This window comes from Taudactylus pleione, unplaced genomic scaffold (assembly GCF_031769625.1).
Source record: "Taudactylus pleione unplaced genomic scaffold, aTauple2 ptg000085l, whole genome shotgun sequence".
NCBI classification, from domain to species: Eukaryota; Metazoa; Chordata; class Amphibia; order Anura; family Myobatrachidae; genus Taudactylus; species Taudactylus pleione.
The window spans coordinates 10331459-10353394 of record NW_028284487.1 but is presented as its reverse complement, the minus strand read 5'-3'; the positions used below and the strand labels follow the sequence as shown (position 1 = coordinate 10353394).

The 21936-nt window shown below is 35.6% G+C and overlaps 3 non-coding genes across 3 annotated transcripts; all 3 read right to left on the bottom strand.

Moving 5' to 3' along the window:
* Positions 1-94: 94 nt before the first annotated feature.
* Positions 95-168, bottom strand: TRNAI-AAU (transfer RNA isoleucine (anticodon AAU)). The gene has a single exon. It is a non-coding gene; the product is annotated as a tRNA-Ile (tRNA).
* A 15799-nt stretch (positions 169-15967) lies between these two features.
* TRNAI-AAU (transfer RNA isoleucine (anticodon AAU)) lies at positions 15968-16041 on the bottom strand. Its single transcript has one exon. It is a non-coding gene; the product is annotated as a tRNA-Ile (tRNA).
* A 2572-nt stretch (positions 16042-18613) lies between these two features.
* TRNAI-AAU (transfer RNA isoleucine (anticodon AAU)) lies at positions 18614-18687 on the bottom strand. Its single transcript has one exon. It is a non-coding gene; the product is annotated as a tRNA-Ile (tRNA).
* Between the last annotated feature and the right edge of the window lie 3249 nt (positions 18688-21936).

Below are 21936 nucleotides of genomic sequence, written 5' to 3'. Positions count from 1 at the left end.
CTGTAGCCAATGCATTCATCCCACACTTCATGCACATTGCCGCTGGATAAAATCCCTTCTCGGCATTTCTTGTAGGACAACAAGAAAAAGCACATGGCCCGTATGGGGATCGAACACATGACCTTGGCGTTATTAGCACCACGCTCTAACCAACTGAGCTAACCGGCCAAACATAAAAGCATCAGCAAACACAAAAATGCCAAATGTACCTAAAACAGGAGAACATTCAGTATTTCAAAGATCAGCAATATTGAGTAGAGGAAGATTCTCTAATAATGGGTTCCATTGTGTAATGGTAAGCACTTTGGACTTTGAATCCAGTAATCTGATTTCAAATCTTGGTGGGACCTAACTTTGTTCAATTTCCTTAAAGTTGAATTTTAGGATAGCTTATCTATATTTAAACTTTGTATAAATCCCATCATCTTCAGTGGTTTTTTTACTCCAAACTAATTTTGAAGCTGTTTCAAATCAGTTTTCAACTGGAGAGATGTTTGTCAAACATTTGAAAATAGGAAAAGTTGCAATAAGAATGCAGTGATCCATCACTTGTGCTATGGTTTTAAGATATTCTGGTTTTAAGAATTTTCTTCTTCAGTGTGCACTAATGAGAGTAAAGGTCTGTTCTTCTTCTCTTCTTAAAACTTAGTCCCCCATAGTAGATTCAATCACCAAAGAAATGTCCTGATTGATTAATTTGCCATAGCATTTCTTAGATTTGCCATATTGCTATATTTGAGAAAAAGTTTTCTATGTATGCCATATAGAGAAATGCTGCATCAGCCAAAGGATGACATTTTTCTTTATTCCTAACATGGATTTAAAAATTCTCTGTTTTGTATGTGTCTATGATGTTCTCTAGCAAGTTTCAAGGGCTGCTAACTGTAGCCAATGCATTCATCCCACACTTCATGCACTTTGCCGCTGGATAAAATCCCTTCTTGGCATTTCTTGTAGGACAACAAGAAAAAGCACATGGCCCGTATGGGGTCGAACACATGACCTTGGTGTTATTAGCACCATGCTCTAACCAACTGAGCTAACCGGCCAAACATAAAAGCATCAGCAAACACAAAAATGCCAAATGTACCTAAAACAGGAGAACATTCAGTATTTCAAAGATCAGCAATATTGAGTAGAGGAAGACTCTCTAATAATGGGTTCCATGGTGTAATGGTGAGCCCTTTGAACTTTGAATCCAGTAATCTGATTTCAAATCTTGGTGGGACCTAACTTTGTTCAATTTCCTTAAAGTTGAATTTTAGGATAGCTTATCTATATTTAAACTTTGTATAAATCCCATCATCTTCAGTGGTTTCTTTACTCCAAACTAATTTTGAAACTGTTTCAAATCAGTTTTCAACTGGAGAGATGTTTGTCAAACATTTGAAAATAGGAAAAGTTGCAATAAGAATGCAGTGATCCATCACTTGTGCTATGGTTTTAAGATATTCTGGTTTTAAGAATTTTCTTCTTCAGTGTGCACTAATGAGAGTAAAGGTCTGTTCTTCTTCTCTTCTTAAAACTTAGTCCCCCATAGTAGATTCAATCACCAAATAAATGTCCTGATTGATTAATTATCCTTAGCATTTCTTAGATTTGCCATATTGCTATATTTGAGAAAAAGTTTTCTATGTATGCCATATAGAGAAATGCTGCATCAGCCAAAGGATGACATTTTTGTTTATTCCTAACATGGATTTAAAAATTCTCTGTTTTGTATGTGTCTATGATGTTCTCTAGCAAGTTTCAAGGGCTGCTTACTGTAGCCAATGCATTCATCCCACACTTCATGCACTTTGCCGCTGGATAAAATCCCTTCTTGGCATTTCTTGTAGGACAACAAGAAAAAGCACATGGCCCGTATGGGGATCGAACACATGACCTTGGCATTATTAGCACCATGCTCTAACCAACTGAGCTAACTGGCCAAACATAAAAGCATCAGCAAACACAAAAATGCCAAATGTACCTAAAACAGGAGAACATTCAGTATGTCAAAGATCAGCAATATTGAGTAGAGGAAGATTCTCTAATAATGGGTTCCATGGTGTAATGGTAAGCACTTTGGACTTTGAATCCAGTAATCTGATTTCAAATCTTGGTGGGACCTAACTTTGTTCAATTTCCTTAAAGTTGAATTTTAGGATAGCTTATCTATATTTAAACTTTGTATAAATCCCATCATCTTCAGTGGTTTCTTTACTCCAAACTAATTTTGAAACTGTTTCAAGTCAGTTTTCAACTGGAGAGATGTTTGTCAAACATTTGAAAATAGGAAAAGTTGCAATAAGAATGCAGTGATCCATCACTTGTGCTATGGTTTTAAGATATTCTGGTTTTAAGAATTTTCTTCTTCAGTGTGCACTAATGAGAGTAAAGGTCTGTTCTTCTTCTCTTCTTAAAACTTAGTCCCCCATAGTAGATTCAATCACCAAATAAATGTCCTGATTGATTAATTTGCCTTAGCATTTCTTAGATTTGCCATATTGCTATATTTGAGAAAAAGTTTTCTATGTATGCCATATAGAGAAATGCTGCATCAGCCAAAGGATGACATTTTTTTTATTCCTAACATGGATTTAAAAATTCTCTGTTTTGTATGTGTCTATGATGTTCTCTAGCAAGTTTCAAGGGCTGCTAACTGTAGCCAATGCATTCATCCCACACTTCATGCACTTTGCCGCTGGATAAAATCCCTTCTTGGCATTTCTTGTAGGACAACAAGAAAAAGCACATGGCCCGTATGGGGATCGAACACATGACCTTGGTGTTATTAGCACCACGCTCTAACCAACTGAGCTAACCGGCCAAACATAAAAGCATCAGCAAACACAAAAATGCCAAATGTACCTAAAACAGGAGAACATTCAGTATTTCAAAGATCAGCAATATTGAGTAGAGGAAGATTCTCTAATAATGGGTTCCATGGTGTAATGGTGAGCCCTTTGAACTTTGAATCCAGTAATCTGATTTCAAATCTTGGTGGGACCTAACTTTGTTCAATTTCCTTAAAGTTGAATTTTAGGATAGCTTATCTATATTTAAACTTTGTATAAATCCCATCATCTTCAGTGGTTTCTTTACTCCAAACTAATTTTGAAACTGTTTCAAATCAGTTTTCAACTGGAGAGATGTTTGTCAAACATTTGGAAATAGGAAAAGTTGCAATAAGAATGCAGTGATCCATCACTTGTGCTATGGTTTTAAGATATTCTGGTTTTAAGAATTTTCTTCTTCAGTGTGCACTAATGAGAGTAAAGGTCTGTTCTTCTTCTCTTCTTAAAACTTAGTCCCCCATAGTAGATTCAATCACCAAATAAATGTCCTGATTGATTAATTTGCCTTAGCATTTCTTAGATTTGCCATATTGCTATATTTGAGAAAAAGTTTTCTATGTATGCCATATAGAGAAATGCTGCATCAGCCAAAGGATGACATTTTTGTTTATTCCTAACATGGATTTAAAAATTCTCTGTTTTGTATGTGTCTATGATGTTCTCTAGCAAGTTTCAAGGGCTGCTAACTGTAGCCAATGCATTCATCCCACACTTCATGCACATTGCCGCTGGATAAAATCCCTTCTCGGCATTTCTTGTAGGACAACAAGAAAAAGCACATGGCCCGTATGGGGATCGAACACATGACCTTGGCGTTATTAGCACCACGCTGTAACCAACTGAGCTAACCGGCCAAACATAAAAGCATCAGCAAACACAAAAATGCCAAATGTACCTAAAACAGGAGAACATTCAGTATTTCAAAGATCAGCAATATTGAGTAGAGGAAGATTCTCTAATAATGGGTTCCATGGTGTAATGGTAAGCACTTTGGACTTTGAATCCAGTAATCTGATTTCAAATCTTGGTGGGACCTAACTTTGTTCAATTTCCTTAAAGTTGAATTTTAGGATAGCTTATCTATATTTAAACTTTGTATAAATCCCATCATCTTCAGTGGTTTTTTTACTCCAAACTAATTTTGAAGCTGTTTCAAATCAGTTTTCAACTGGAGAGATGTTTGTCAAACATTTGAAAATAGGAAAAGTTGCAATAAGAATGCAGTGATCCATCACTTGTGCTATGGTTTTAAGATATTCTGGTTTTAAGAATTTTCTTCTTCAGTGTGCACTAATGAGAGTAAAGGTCTGTTCTTCTTCTCTTCTTATAACTTAGTCCCCCATAGTAGATTCAATCACCAAAGAAATGTCCTGATTGATTAATTTGCCATAGCATTTCTTAGATTTGCCATATTGCTATATTTGAGAAAAAGTTTTCTATGTATGCCATATAGAGAAATGCTGCATCAGCCAAAGGATGACATTTTTCTTTATTCCTAACATGGATTTAAAAATTCTCTGTTTTGTATGTGTCTATGATGTTCTCTAGCAAGTTTCAAGGGCTGCTAACTGTAGCCAATGCATTCATCCCACACTTCATGCACTTTGCCGCTGGATAAAATCCCTTCTTGGCATTTCTTGTAGGACAACAAGAAAAAGCACATGGCCCGTATGGGGTCGAACACATGACCTTGGTGTTATTAGCACCACGCTCTAACCAACTGAGCTAACCGGCCAAACATAAAAGCATCAGCAAACACAAAAATGCCAAATGTACCTAAAACAGGAGAACATTCAGTATTTCAAAGATCAGCAATATTGAGTAGAGGAAGACTCTCTAATAATGGGTTCCATGGTGTAATGGTGAGCCCTTTGAACTTTGAATCCAGTAATCTGATTTCAAATCTTGGTGGGACCTAACTTTGTTCAATTTCCTTAAAGTTGAATTTTAGGATAGCTTATCTATATTTAAACTTTGTATAAATCCCATCATCTTCAGTGGTTTCTTTACTCCAAACTAATTTTGAAACTGTTTCAAATCAGTTTTCAACTGGAGAGATGTTTGTCAAACATTTGAAAATAGGAAAAGTTGCAATAAGAATGCAGTGATCCATCACTTGTGCTATGGTTTTAAGATATTCTGGTTTTAAGAATTTTCTTCTTCAGTGTGCACTAATGAGAGTAAAGGTCTGTTCTTCTTCTCTTCTTAAAACTTAGTCCCCCATAGTAGATTCAATCACCAAATAAATGTCCTGATTGATTAATTATCCTTAGCATTTCTTAGATTTGCCATATTGCTATATTTGAGAAAAAGTTTTCTATGTATGCCATATAGAGAAATGCTGCATCAGCCAAAGGATGACATTTTTGTTTATTCCTAACATGGATTTAAAAATTCTCTGTTTTGTATGTGTCTATGATGTTCTCTAGCAAGTTTCAAGGGCTGCTTACTGTAGCCAATGCATTCATCCCACACTTCATGCACTTTGCCGCTGGATAAAATCCCTTCTTGGCATTTCTTGTAGGACAACAAGAAAAAGCACATGGCCCGTATGGGGTTCGAACAAATGACCTTGGCGTTATTAGCACCACGCTCTAACCAACTGAGATAACCGGCCAAACATAAAAGCATCTGCAAACTCAAAAATGCCAATTGTACCTAAAACAGGAGAACATTCAGTATTTCAAAGATCAGCAATATTGAGTAGAGGAAGACTCTCTAATAATGGGTTCCATGGTGTAATGGTAAGCTCTTTGGACTTTGAATCCAGTAATCTGATTTCAAATCTTGGTGGGACCTAACTTTGTTCAATTTCCTTAAAGTTGAATTTTAGGATAGCTTATCTTTATTTAAACTTTGTATAAATCCCATCATCTTCAGTGTTTTTTTTACTCCAAACTAATTTTGAAGCTGTTTCAAATCAGTTTTCAACTGGAGAGATGTTTGTCAAACATTTGAAAATAGGAAAAGTTGCAATAAGAATGCAGTGATCCATCACTTGTGCTATGGTTTTAAGATATTCTGGTTTTAAGAATTTTCTTCTTCAGTGTGCACTAATGAGAGTAAAGGTCTGTTCTTCTTCTCTTCTTAAAACTTAGTCCCCCATAGTAGATTCAATCACAAAATAAATGTCCTGATTGATTAATTTGCCATAGCATTTCTTAGATTTGCCATATTGCTATATTTGAGAAAAAGTTTTCTATGTATGCCATATAGAGAAATGCTGCATCAGCCAAAGGATGACATTTTTGTTTATTCCTAACATGGATTTAAAAATTCTCTGTTTTGTATGTGTCTATGATGTTCTCTAGCAAGTTTCAAGGGCTGCTAACTGTAGCCAATGCATTCATCCCACACTTCATGCACTTTGCCGCTGGATAAAATCCCTTCTTGGCATTTCTTGTAGGACAACAAGAAAAAGCACATGGCCCGTATGGGGATCAAATCCATGACCTTGGCGTTATTAGCACCACGCTCTAACCAACTGAGCTAACCAGCCAAACATAAAAGCATCAGCAAACACAAAAATGCCAAATGTACCTAAAACAGGAGAACATTCAGTATTTCAAAGATCAGCAATATTGAGTAGAGGAAGACTCTCTAATAATGGGTTCCATGGTGTAATTGTAAGCACTTTGGACTTTGAATCCAGTAATCTGATTTCAAATCTTGGTGGGACCTGACTTTGTTCAATTTCCTTAAAGTTGAATTTTAGGATAGCTTATCTATATTTAAACTTTGTATAAATCCCATCATCTTCAGTGTTTTTTTTACTCCAAACTAATTTTGAAGCTGTTTCAAATCAGTTTTCAACTGGAGAGATGATTGTCAAACATTTGAAAATAGGAAAAGTTGCAATAAGAATGCAGTGATCCATCACTTGTGCTATGGTTTTAAGATATTCTGGTTTTAAGAATTTTCTTCTTCAGTGTGCACTAATGAGAGTAAAGGTCTGTTCTTCTTCTCTTCTTAAAACTTAGTCCCCCATAGTAGATTCAATCACCAAATAAATGTCCTGATTGATTAATTAGCCTTAGCATTTCTTAGATTTGCCATATTGCTATATTTGAGAAAAAGTTTTCTATGTATGCCATATAGAGAAATGCTGCATCAGCCAAAGGATGACATTTTTGTTTATTCCTAACATGGATTTAAAAATTCTCTGTTTTGTATGTGTCTATGATGTTCTCTAGCAAGTTTCAAGGGCTGCTTACTGTAGCCAATGCATTCATCCCACACTTCATGCACTTTGCCGCTGGATACAATCCCTTCTTGGCATTTCTTGTAGGACAACAAGAAAAAGCACATGGCCCGTATGGGGATCGAACACATGACCTTGGCGTTATTAGCACCATGCTCTAACCAACTGAGCTAACTGGCCAAACATAAAAGCATCAGCAAACACAAAAATGCCAAATGTACCTAAAACAGGAGAACATTCAGTATGTCAAAGATCAGCAATATTGAGTAGAGGAAGATTCTCTAATAATGGGTTCCATGGTGTAATGGTAAGCACTTTGGACTTTGAATCCAGTAATCTGATTTCAAATCTTGGTGGGACCTAACTTTGTTCAATTTCCTTAAAGTTGAATTTTAGGATAGCTTATCTATATTTAAACTTTGTATAAATCCCATCATCTTCAGTGGTTTCTTTACTCCAAACTAATTTTGAAACTGTTTCAAGTCAGTTTTCAACTGGAGAGATGTTTGTCAAACATTTGAAAATAGGAAAAGTTGCAATAAGAATGCAGTGATCCATCACTTGTGCTATGGTTTTAAGATATTCTGGTTTTAAGAATTTTCTTCTTCAGTGTGCACTAATGAGAGTAAAGGTCTGTTCTTCTTCTCTTCTTAAAACGTAGTCCCCCATAGTAGATTCAATCACAAAATAAATGTCCTGATTGATTAATTTGCCATAGCATTTCTTAGATTTGCCATATTGCTATATTTGAGAAAAAGTTTTCTATGTATGCCATATAGAGAAATGCTGCATCAGCCAAAGGATGACATTTTTCTTTATTCCTAACATGGATTTAAAAATTCTCTGTTTTGTATGTGTCTATGATGTTCTCTAGCAAGTTTCAAGGGCTGCTAACTGTAGCCAATGCATTCATCCCACACTTCATGCACTTTGCCGCTGGATAAAATCCCTTCTTGGCATTTCTTGTAGGACAACAAGAAAAAGCACATGGCCCGTATGGGGATCGAACACATGACCTTGGTGTTATTAGCACCACGCTCTAACCAACTGAGCTAACCGGCCAAACATAAAAGCATCAGCAAACACAAAAATGCCAAATGTACCTAAAACAGGAGAACATTCAGTATTTCAAAGATCAGCAATATTGAGTAGAGGAAGACTCTCTAATAATGGGTTCCATGGTGTAATGGTGAGCCCTTTGAACTTTGAATCCAGTAATCTGATTTCAAATCTTGGTGGGACCTAACTTTGTTCAATTTCCTTAAAGTTGAATTTTAGGATAGCTTATCTATATTTAAACTTTGTATAAATCCCATCATATTCAGTGGTTTCTTTACTCCAAACTAATTTTGAAACTGTTTCAAATCAGTTTTCAACTGGAGAGATGTTTGTCAAACATTTGAAAATAGGAAAAGTTGCAATAAGAATGCAGTGATCCATCACTTGTGCTATGGTTTTAAGATATTCTGGTTTTAAGAATTTTCTTCTTCAGTGTGCACTAATGAGAGTAAAGGTCTGTTCTTCTTCTTTTCTTAAAACTTAGTCCCCCATAGTAGATTCAATCACCAAATAAATGTCCTGATTGATTAATTAGCCTTAGCATTTCTTAGATTTGCCATATTGCTATATTTGAGAAAAAGTTTTCTATGTATGCCATATAGAGAAATGCTGCATCAGCCAAAGGATGACATTTTTGTTTATTCCTAACATGGATTTAAAAATTCTCTGTTTTGTATGTGTCTATGATGTTCTCTAGCAAGTTTCAAGGGCTGCTAACTGTAGCCAATGCATACATCCCAGACTTCATGCACTTTGCCGCTGGATAAAATCCCTTCTTGGCATTTATTGTAGGACAACAAGAAAAAGCACATGGCCCGTATCGGGTTCGAACAAATGACCTTGGCGTTATTAGCACCACGCTCTAACCAACTGAGATAACCGGCCAAACATAAAAGCATCTGCAAACTCAAAAATGCCAATTGTACCTAAAACAGGAGAACATTCAGTATTTCAAAGATCAGCAATATTGAGTAGAGGAAGACTCTCTAATAATGGGTTCCATGGTGTAATGGTAAGCTCTTTGGACTTTGAATCCAGTAATCTGATTTCAAATCTTGGTGGGACCTAACTTTGTTCAATTTCCTTAAAGTTGAATTTTAGGATAGCTTATCTATATTTAAACTTTGTATAAATCCCATCATCTTCAGTGTTTTTTTTACTCCAAACTAATTTTGAAGCTGTTTCAAATCAGTTTTCAACTGGAGAGATGTTTGTCAAACATTTGAAAATAGGAAAAGTTGCAATAAGAATGCAGTGATCCATCACTTGTGCTATGGTTTTAAGATATTCTGGTTTTAAGAATTTTCTTCTTCAGTGTGCACTAATGAGAGTAAAGGTCTGTTCTTCTTCTCTTCTTAAAACTTAGTCCCCCATAGTAGATTCAATCACAAAATAAATGTCCTGATTGATTAATTTGCCATAGCATTTCTTAGATTTGCCATATTGCTATATTTGAGAAAAAGTTTTCTATGTATGCCATATAGAGAAATGCTGCATCAGCCAAAGGATGACATTTTTGTTTATTCCTAACATGGATTTAAAAATTCTCTGTTTTGTATGTGTCTATGATGTTCTCTAGCAAGTTTCAAGGGCTGCTAACTGTAGCCAATGCATTCATCCCACACTTCATGCACTTTGCCGCTGGATAAAATCCCTTCTTGGCATTTCTTGTAGGACAACAAGAAAAAGCACATGGCCCGTATGGGGATCAAATCCATGACCTTGGCGTTATTAGCACCACGCTCTAACCAACTGAGCAAACCAGCCAAACATAAAAGCATCAGCAAACAAAAAAATGCCAAATGTACCTAAAACAGGAGAACATTCAGTATTTCAAAGATCAGCAATATTGAGTAGAGGAAGACTCTCTAATAATGGGTTCCATGGTGTAATTGTAAGCACTTTGGACTTTGAATCCAGTAATCTGATTTCAAATCTTGGTGGGACCTGACTTTGTTCAATTTCCTTAAAGTTGAATTTTAGGATAGCTTATCTATATTTAAACTTTGTATAAATCCCATCATCTTCAGTGTTTTTTTTACTCCAAACTAATTTTGAAGCTGTTTCAAATCAGTTTTCAACTGGAGAGATGATTGTCAAACATTTGAAAATAGGAAAAGTTGCAATAAGAATGCAGTGATCCATCACTTGTGCTATGGTTTTAAGATATTCTGGTTTTAAGAATTTTCTTCTTCAGTGTGCACTAATGAGAGTAAAGGTCTGTTCTTCTTCTCTTCTTAAAACTTAGTCCCCCATAGTAGATTCAATCACCAAATAAATGTCCTGATTGATTAATTAGCCTTAGCATTTCTTAGATTTGCCATATTGCTATATTTGAGAAAAAGTTTTCTATGTATGCCATATAGAGAAATGCTGCATCAGCCAAAGGATGACATTTTTGTTTATTCCTAACATGGATTTAAAAATTCTCTGTTTTGTATGTGTCTATGATGTTCTCTAGCAAGTTTCAAGGGCTGCTTACTGTAGCCAATGCATTCATCCCACACTTCATGCACTTTGCCGCTGGATAAAATCCCTTCTTGGCATTTCTTGTAGGACAACAAGAAAAAGCACATGGCCCGTATGGGGATCGAACACATGACCTTGGCGTTATTAGCACCATGCTCTAACCAACTGAGCTAACTGGCCAAACATAAAAGCATCAGCAAACACAAAAATGCCAAATGTACCTAAAACAGGAGAACATTCAGTATGTCAAAGATCAGCAATATTGAGTAGAGGAAGATTCTCTAATAATGGGTTCCATGGTGTAATGGTAAGCACTTTGGACTTTGAATCCAGTAATCTGATTTCAAATCTTGGTGGGACCTAACTTTGTTCAATTTCCTTAAAGTTGAATTTTAGGATAGCTTATCTATATTTAAACTTTGTATAAATCCCATCATCTTCAGTGGTTTCTTTACTCCAAACTAATTTTGAAACTGTTTCAAGTCAGTTTTCAACTGGAGAGATGTTTGTCAAACATTTGAAAATAGGAAAAGTTGCAATAAGAATGCAGTGATCCATCACTTGTGCTATGGTTTTAAGATATTCTGGTTTTAAGAATTTTCTTCTTCAGTGTGCACTAATGAGAGTAAAGGTCTGTTCTTCTTCTCTTCTTAAAACTTAGTCCCCCATAGTAGATTCAATCACCAAATAAATGTCCTGATTGATTAATTAGCCTTAGCATTTCTTAGATTTGCCATATTGCTATATTTGAGAAAAAGTTTTCTATGTATGCCATATAGAGAAATGCTGCATCAGCCAAAGGATGACATTTTTGTTTATTCCTAACATGGATTTAAAAATTCTCTGTTTTGTATGTGTCTATGATGTTCTCTAGCAAGTTTCAAGGGCTGCTAACTGTAGCCAATGCATTCATCCCACACTTCATGCACTTTGCCGCTGGATAAAATCCCTTCTTGGCATTTCTTGTAGGACAACAAGAAAAAGCACATGGCCCGTATGGGGATCGAACACATGACCTTGGTGTTATTAGCACCACGCTCTAACCAACTGAGCTAACCGGCCAAACATAAAAGCATCAGCAAACACAAAAATGCCAAATGTACCTAAAACAGGAGAACATTCAGTATTTCAAAGATCAGCAATATTGAGTAGAGGAAGACTCTCTAATAATGGGTTCCATGGTGTAATGGTGAGCCCTTTGAACTTTGAATCCAGTAATCTGATTTCAAATCTTGGTGGGACCTAACTTTGTTCAATTTCCTTAAAGTTGAATTTTAGGATAGCTTATCTATATTTAAACTTTGTATAAATCCCATCATATTCAGTGGTTTCTTTACTCCAAACTAATTTTGAAACTGTTTCAAATCAGTTTTCAACTGGAGAGATGTTTGTCAAACATTTGAAAATAGGAAAAGTTGCAATAAGAATGCAGTGATCCATCACTTGTGCTATGGTTTTAAGATATTCTGGTTTTAAGAATTTTCTTCTTCAGTGTGCACTAATGAGAGTAAAGGTCTGTTCTTCTTCTCTTCTTAAAACTTAGTCCCCCATAGTAGATTCAATCACCAAATAAATGTCCTGATTGATTAATTAGCCTTAGCATTTCTTAGATTTGCCATATTGCTATATTTGAGAAAAAGTTTTCTATGTATGCCATATAGAGAAATGCTGCATCAGCCAAAGGATGACATTTTTGTTTATTCCTAACATGGATTTAAAAATTCTCTGTTTTGTATGTGTCTATGATGTTCTCTAGCAAGTTTCAAGGGCTGCTAACTGTAGCCAATGCATACATCCCACACTTCATGCACTTTGCCGCTGGATAAAATCCCTTCTTGGCATTTATTGTAGGACAACAAGAAAAAGCACATGGCCCGTATGGGGTTCGAACAAATGACCTTGGCGTTATTAGCACCACGCTCTAACCAACTGAGATAACCGGCCAAACATAAAAGCATCTGCAAACTCAAAAATGCCAATTGTACCTAAAACAGGAGAACATTCAGTATTTCAAAGATCAGCAATATTGAGTAGAGGAAGACTCTCTAATAATGGGTTCCATGGTGCAATGGTAAGCTCTTTGGACTTTGAATCCAGTAATCTGATTTCAAATCTTGGTGGGACCTAACTTTGTTCAATTTCCTTAAAGTTGAATTTTAGGATAGCTTATCTATATTTAAACTTTGTATAAATCCCATCATCTTCAGTGGTTTTTTTACTCCAAACTAATTTTGAAGCTGTTTCAAATCAGTTTTCAACTGGAGAGATGTTTGTCAAACATTTGAAAATAGGAAAAGTTGCAATAAGAATGCAGTGATCCATCACTTGTGCTATGGTTTTAAGATATTCTGGTTTTAAGAATTTTCTTCTTCAGTGTGCACTAATGAGAGTAAAGGTCTGTTCTTCTTCTCTTCTTAAAACGTAGTCCCCCATAGTAGATTCAATCACAAAATAAATGTCCTGATTGATTAATTTGCCATAGCATTTCTTAGATTTGCCATATTGCTATATTTGAGAAAAAGTTTTCTATGTATGCCATATAGAGAAATGCTGCATCAGCCAAAGGATGACATTTTTGTTTATTCCTAACATGGATTTAAAAATTCTCTGTTTTGTATGTGTCTATGATGTTCTCTAGCAAGTTTCAAGGGCTGCTAACTGTAGCCAATGCATTCATCCCACACTTCATGCACTTTGCCGCTGGATAAAATCCCTTCTTGGCATTTCTTGTAGGACAACAAGAAAAAGCACATGGCCCGTATGGGGATCAAATCCATGACCTTGGTGTTATTAGCACCACGCTCTAACCAACTGAGCTAACCAGCCAAACATAAAAGCATCAGCAAACACAAAAATGCCAAATGTACCTAAAACAGGAGAACATTCAGTATTTCAAAGATCAGCAATATTGAGTAGAGGAAGACTCTCTAATAATGGGTTCCATGGTGTAATTGTAAGCACTTTGGACTTTGAATCCAGTAATCTGATTTCAAATCTTGGTGGGACCTGACTTTGTTCAATTTCCTTAAAGTTGAATTTTAGGATAGCTTATCTATATTTAAACTTTGTATAAATCCCATCATCTTCAGTGTTTTTTTTACTCCAAACTAATTTTGAAGCTGTTTCAAATCAGTTTTCAACTGGAGAGATGATTGTCAAACATTTGAAAATAGGAAAAGTTGCAATAAGAATGCAGTGATCCATCACTTGTGCTATGGTTTTAAGATATTCTGGTTTTAAGAATTTTCTTCTTCAGTGTGCACTAATGAGAGTAAAGGTCTGTTCTTCTTCTCTTCTTAAAACTTAGTCCCCCATAGTAGATTCAATCACCAAATAAATGTCCTGATTGATTAATTAGCCTTAGCATTTCTTAGATTTGCCATATTGCTATATTTGAGACAAAGTTTTCTATGTATGCCATATAGAGAAATGCTGCATCAGCCAAAGGATGACATTTTTGTTTATTCCTAACATGGATTTAAAAATTCTCTGTTTTGTATGTGTCTATGATGTTCTCTAGCAAGTTTCAAGGGCTGCTAACTGTAGCCAATGCATTCATCCCAGACTTCATGGACTTTGCCGCTGGATAAAATCCCTTCTTGGCATTTATTGTAGGACAACAAGAAAAAGCACATGGCCCGTATGGGGTTCGAACAAATGACCTTGGCGTTATTAGCACCACGCTCTAACCAACTGAGCTAACCGGCCAAACATAAAAGCATCTGCAAACTCAAAAATGCCAATTGTACCTAAAACAGGAGAACATTCAGTATTTCAAAGATCAGCAATATTGAGTAGAGGAAGACTCTCTAATAATGGGTTCCATGGTGTAATGGTAAGCTCTTTGGACTTTGAATCCAGTAATCTGATTTCAAATCTTGGTGGGACCTAACTTTGTTCAATTTCCTTAAAGTTGAATTTTAGGATAGCTTATCTATATTTAAACTTTGTATAAATCCCATCATCTTCAGTGTTTTTTTTACTCCAAACTAATTTTGAAGCTGTTTCAAATCAGTTTTCAACTGGAGAGATGTTTGTCAAACATTTGAAAATAGGAAAAGTTGCAATAAGAATGCAGTGATCCATCACTTGTGCTATGGTTTTAAGATATTCTGGTTTTAAGAATTTTCTTCTTCAGTGTGCACTAATGAGAGTAAAGGTCTGTTCTTCTTCTCTTCTTAAAACTTAGTCCCCCATAGTAGATTCAATCACAAAATAAATGTCCTGATTGATTAATTTGCCATAGCATTTCTTAGATTTGCCATATTGCTATATTTGAGAAAAAGTTTTCTATGTATGCCATATAGAGAAATGCTGCATCAGCCAAAGGATGACATTTTTGTTTATTCCTAACATGGATTTAAAAATTCTCTGTTTTGTATGTGTCTATGATGTTCTCTAGCAAGTTTCAAGGGCTGCTAACTGTAGCCAATGCATTCATCCCACACTTCATGCACTTTGCCGCTGGATAAAATCCCTTCTTGGCATTTCTTGTAGGACAACAAGAAAAAGCACATGGCCCGTATGGGGATCAAATCCATGACCTTGGCGTTATTAGCACCACGCTCTAACCAACTGAGCTAACCAGCCAAACATAAAAGCATCAGCAAACACAAAAATGCCAAATGTACCTAAAACAGGAGAACATTCAGTATTTCAAAGATCAGCAATATTGAGTAGAGGAAGACTCTCTAATAATGGGTTCCATGGTGTAATTGTAAGCACTTTGGACTTTGAATCCAGTAATCTGATTTCAAATCTTGGTGGGACCTGACTTTGTTCAATTTCCTTAAAGTTGAATTTTAGGATAGCTTATCTATATTTAAACTTTGTATAAATCCCATCATCTTCAGTGTTTTTTTTACTCCAAACTAATTTTGAAGCTGTTTCAAATCAGTTTTCAACTGGAGAGATGTTTGTCAAACATTTGAAAATAGGAAAAGTTGCAATAAGAATGCAGTGATCCATCACTTGTGCTATGGTTTTAAGATATTCTGGTTTTAAGAATTTTCTTCTTCAGTGTGCACTAATGAGAGTAAAGGTCTGTTCTTCTTCTCTTCTTAAAACTTAGTCCCCCATAGTAGATTCAATCACCAAAGAAATGTCCTGATTGATTAATTTGCCATAGTTATTCTTAGATTTGCCATATTGCTATATTTGAGAAAAAGTTTTCTATGTATGCCATATAGAGAAATGCTGCATCAGCCAAAGGATGACATTTTTGTTTATTCCTAACATGGATTTAAAAATTCTCTGTTTTGTATGTGTCTATGATGTTCTCTAGCAAGTTTCAAGGGCTGCTAACTGTAGCCAATGCATTCATCCCACACTTCATGCACTTTGCCGCTGGATAAAAACCCTTCTTGGCATTTCTTGTAGGACAACAAGAAAAAGCACATGGCCCGTATGGGGATCGAACCCATGACCTTGGCGTTATTAGCACCACGCTCTAACCAACTGAGCTAACCGGCCAAACATAAAAGCATCAGCAAACACAAAAATGCCAAATGTACCTAAAACAGGAGAACATTCAGTATTTCAAAGATCAGCAATATTGAGTAGAGGAAGACTCTCTAATAATGGGTTCCATGGTGTAATGGCAAGCACTTTGGACTTTGAATCCAGTAATCTGATTTCAAATCTTGGTGGGACCTGACTTTGTTCAATTTCCTTAAAGTTGAATTTTAGGATAGCTTATCTATATTTAAACTTTGTATAAATCCCATCATCTTCAGTGTTTTTTTTACTCCAAACTAATTTTGAAGCTGTTTCAAATCAGTTTTCAACTGGAGAGATGATTGTCAAACATTTGAAAATAGGAAAAGTTGCAATAAGAATGCAGTGATCCATCACTTGTGCTATGGTTTTAAGATATTCTGGTTTTAAGAATTTTCTTCTTCAGTGTGCACTAATGAGAGTAAAGGTCTGTTCTTCTTCTCTTCTTAAAACTTAGTCCCCCATAGTAGATTCAATCACCAAATAAATGTCCTGATTGATTAATTTGCCATAGCATTTCTTAGATTTGCCATATTGCTATATTTGAGAAAAAGTTTTCTATGTATGCCATATAGAGAAATGCTGCATCAGCCAAAGGATGACATTTTTGTTTATTCCTAACATGGATTTAAAAATTCTCTGTTTTGTATGTGTCTATGATGTTCTCTAGCAAGTTTCAAGGGCTGCTAACTGTAGCCAATGCATTCATCCCACACTTCATGCACTTTGCCGCTGGATAAAATCCCTTCTTGGAATTTCTTGTAGGACAACAAGAAAAAGCACATGGCCCGTATGGGGATCAAATCCATGACCTTGGCGTTATTAGCACCACGCTCTAACCAACTGAGCTAACCAGCCAAACATAAAAGCATCAGCAAACACAAAAATGCCAAATGTACCTAAAACAGGAGAACATTCAGTATTTCAAAGATCAGCAATATTGAGTGAAGGAAGACTCTCTAATTATGGGTTCCATGGTGTAATGGTAAGCACTTTGGACTTTGAATCCAGTAATCTGATTTCAAATCTTGGTGGGACCTGACTTTGTTCAATTTCCTTAAAGTTGAATTTTAGGATAGCTTATCTATATTTAAACTTTGTATAAATCCCATCATCTTCAGTGTTTTTTTTACTCCAAACTAATTTTGAAGCTGTTTCAAATCAGTTTTCAACTGGAGAGATGATTGTCAAACATTTGAAAATAGGAAAAGTTGCAATAAGAATGCAGTGATCCATCACTTGTGCTATGGTTTTAAGATATTCTGGTTTTAAGAATTTTCTTCTTCAGTGTGCACTAATGAGAGTAAAGGTCTGTTCTTCTTCTCTTCTTAAAACTTAGTCCCCCATAGTAGATTCAATCACCAAATAAATGTCCTGATTGATTAATTTGCCATAGCATTTCTTAGATTTGCCATATTGCTATATTTGAGAAAAAGTTTTCTATGTATGCCATATAGAGAAATGCTGCATCAGCCAAAGGATGACATTTTTGTTTATTCCTAACATGGATTTAAAAATTCTCTGTTTTGTATGTGTCTATGATGTTCTCTAGCAAGTTTCAAGGGCTGCTAACTGTAGCCAATGCATTCATCCCACACTTCATGCACTTTGCCGCTGGATAAAATCCCTTCTTGGAATTTCTTGTAGGACAACAAGAAAAAGCACATGGCCCGTATGGGGATCAAATCCATGACCTTGGCGTTATTAGCACCACGCTCTAACCAACTGAGCTAACCAGCCAAACATAAAAGCATCAGCAAACACAAAAATGCCAAATGTACCTAAAACAGGAGAACATTCAGTATTTCAAAGATCAGCAATATTGAGTGAAGGAAGACTCTCTAATTATGGGTTCCATGGTGTAATGGTAAGCACTTTGGACTTTGAATCCACTAATCTGATTTCAAATCTTGGTGGGACCTGACTTTGTTCAATTTCCTTAAAGTTGAATTTTAGGATAGCTTATCTATATTTAAACTTTGTATAAATCCCATCATCTTCAGTGTTTTTTTTACTCCAAACTAATTTTGAAGCTGTTTCAAATCAGTTTTCAACTGGAGAGATGTTTGTCAAACATTTGAAAATAGGAAAAGTTGCAATAAGAATGCAGTGATCCATCACTTGTGCTATGGTTTTAAGATATTCTGGTTTTAAGAATTTTCTTCTTCAGTGTGCACTAATGAGAGTAAAGGTCTGTTCTTCTTCTCTTCTTAAAACTTAGTCCCCCATAGTAGATTCAATCACCAAAGAAATGTCCTGATTGATTAATTTGCCATAGCTATTCTTAGATTTGCCATATTGCTATATTTGAGAAAAAGTTTTCTATGTATGCCATATAGAGAAATGCTGCATCAGCCAAAGGATGACATTTTTGTTTATTCCTAACATGGATTTAAAAATTCTCTGTTTTGTATGTGTCTATGATGTTATCTAGCAAGTTTCAAGGGCTGCTAACTGTAGCCAATGCATTCATCCCACACTTCATGCACTTTGCCGCTGGATAAAATCCCTTCTTGGCATTTCTTGTAGGACAACAAGAAAAAGCACATGGCCCGTATGGGGATCGAACCCATGACCTTGGCGTTATTAGCACCACGCTCTAACCAACTGAGCTAACCGGCCAAACATAAAAGCATCAGCAAACACAAAAATGCCAAATGTACCTAAAACAGGAGAACATTCAGTATTTCAAAGATCAGCAATATTGAGTAGAGGAAGACTCTCTAATAATGGGTTCCATGGTGTAATGGCAAGCACTTTGGACTTTGAATCCAGTAATCTGATTTCAAATCTTGGTGGGACCTGACTTTGTTCAATTTCCTTAAAGTTGAATTTTAGGATAGCTTATCTATATTTAAACTTTGTATAAATCCCATCATCTTCAGTGTTTTTTTTACTCCAAACTAATTTTGAAGCTGTTTAAAATCAGTTTTCAACTGGAGAGATGATTGTCAAACATTTGAAAATAGGAAAAGTTGCAATAAGAATGCAGTGATCCATCACTTGTGCTATGGTTTTAAGATATTCTGGTTTTAAGAATTTTCTTCTTCAGTGTGCACTAATGAGAGTAAAGGTCTGTTCTTCTTCTCTTCTTAAAACTTAGTCCCCCATAGTAGATTCAATCACCAAATAAATGTCCTGATTGATTAATTTGCCATAGCATTTCTTAGATTTGCCATATTGCTATATTTGAGAAAAAGTTTTCTATGTATGCCATATAGAGAAATGCTGCATCAGCCAAAGGATGACATTTTTGTTTATTCCTAACATGGATTTAAAAATTCTCTGTTTTGTATGTGTCTATGATGTTCTCTAGCAAGTTTCAAGGGCTGCTAACTGTAGCAAATGCATTCATCCCAGACTTCATGCACTTTGCCGCTGGATAAAATCCCTTCTTGGCATTTATTGTAGGACAACAAGAAAAAGCACACGGCCCGTATGGGGTTCGAACAAATGACCTTGGCGTTATTAGCACCACGCTCTAACCAACTGAGCTAACCGGCCAAACATAAAAGCATCAGCAAACACAAAAATGCCAAATGTACCTAAAACAGGAGAACATTCAGTATTTCAAAGATCAGCAATATTGAGTAGAGGAAGACTCTCTAATAATGGGTTCCATGGTGTAATGGTAAGCACTTTGGACTTTGAATCCAGTAATCTGATTTCAAATCTTGGTGGGACCTAACTTTGTTCAATTTCCTTAAAGTTGAATTTTAGGATAGCTTATCTATATTTAAACTTTGTATAAATCCCATCATCTTCAATGTTTTTTTTACTCCAAGCTAATTTTGAAGCTGTTTCAAATCAGTTTTCAACTGGAGAGATGTATGTCAAACATTTGAAAATAGGAAAAGTTGCAATAAGAATGCAGTGATCCATCACTTGTGCTATGGTTTTAAGATATTCTGGTTTTAAGAATTTTCTTCTTCAGTGTGCACTAATGAGAGTAAAGGTCTGTTCTTCTTCTCTTCTTAAAACTTAGTCCCCCATAGTAGATTCAATCACCAAATAAATGTCCTGATTGATTAATTTGCCATAGCATTTCTTAGATTTGCCATATTGCTATATTTGAGAAAAAGTTTTCTATGTATGCCATATAGAGAAATGCTGCATCAGCCAAAGGATGACATTTTTGTTTATTCCTAACATGGATTTAAAAATTCTCTGTTTTGTATGTGTCTATGATGTTCTCTAGCAAGTTTCAAGGGCTGCTAACTGTAGCCAATGCATTCATCCCACACTTCATGCACTTTGCCGCTGGATAAAATCCCTTCTTGGAATTTCTTGTAGGACAACAAGAAAAAGCACATGGCCCGTATGGGGATCAAATCCATGACCTTGGTGTTATTAGCACCACGCTCTAACCAACTGAGCTAACCAGCCAAACATAAAAGCATCAGCAAACACAAAAATGCCAAATGTACCTAAAACAGGAGAACATTCAGTATTTCAAAGATCAGCAATATTGAGTGAAGGAAGACTCTCTAATTATGGGTTCCATGGTGTAATGGTAAGCACTTTGGACTTTGAATCCACTAATCTGATTTCAAATCTTGGTGGGACCTAACTTTGTTCAATTTCCTTAAAGTTGAATTTTAGGATAGCTTATCTATATTTAAACTTTGTATAAATCCCATCATCTTCAATGTTTTTTTTACTCCAAGCTAATTTTGAAGCTGTTTCAAATCAGTTTTCAACTGGAGAGATGTATGTCAAACATTTGAAAATAGGAAAAGTTGCAATAAGAATGCAGTGATCCATCACTTGTGCTATGGTTTTAAGATATTCTGGTTTTAAGAATTTTCTTCTTCAGTGTGCACTAATGAGAGTAAAGGTCTGTTCTTCTTCTCTTCTTAAAACTTAGTCCCCCATAGTAGATTCAATCACCAAATAAATGTCCTGATTGATTAATTTGCCATAGCATTTCTTAGATTTGCCATATTGCTATATTTGAGAAAAAGTTTTCTATGTATGCCATATAGAGAAATGCTGCATCAGCCAAAGGATGACATTTTTGTTTATTCCTAACATGGATTTAAAAATTCTCTGTTTTGTATGTGTCTATGATGTTCTCTAGCAAGTTTCAAGGGCTGCTAACTGTAGCCAATGCATTCATCCCACACTTCATGCACTTTGCCGCTGGATAAAATCCCTTCTTGGAATTTCTTGTAGGACAACAAGAAAAAGCACATGGCCCGTATGGGGATCAAATCCATGACCTTGGTGTTATTAGCACCACGCTCTAACCAACTGAGCTAACCAGCCAAACATAAAAGCATCAGCAAACACAAAAATGCCAAATGTACCTAAAACAGGAGAACATTCAGTATTTCAAAGATCAGCAATATTGAGTGAAGGAAGACTCTCTAATTATGGGTTCCATGGTGTAATGGTAAGCACTTTGGACTTTGAATCCACTAATCTGATTTCAAATCTTGGTGGGACCTGACTTTGTTCAATTTCCTTAAAGTTGAATTTTAGGATAGCTTATCTATATTTAAACTTTGTATAAATCCCATCATCTTCAGTGTTTTTTTTACTCCAAACTAATTTTGAAGCTGTTTCAAATCAGTTTTCAACTGGAGAGATGTTTGTCAAACATTTGAAAATAGGAAAAGTTGCAATAAGAATGCAGTGATCCATCACTTGTGCTATGGTTTTAAGATATTCTGGTTTTAAGAATTTTCTTCTTCAGTGTGCACTAATGAGAGTAAAGGTCTGTTCTTCTTCTCTTCTTAAAACTTAGTCCCCCATAGTAGATTCAATCACCAAAGAAATGTCCTGATTGATTAATTTGCCATAGCTATTCTTAGATTTGCCATATTGCTATATTTGAGAAAAAGTTTTCTATGTATGCCATATAGAGAA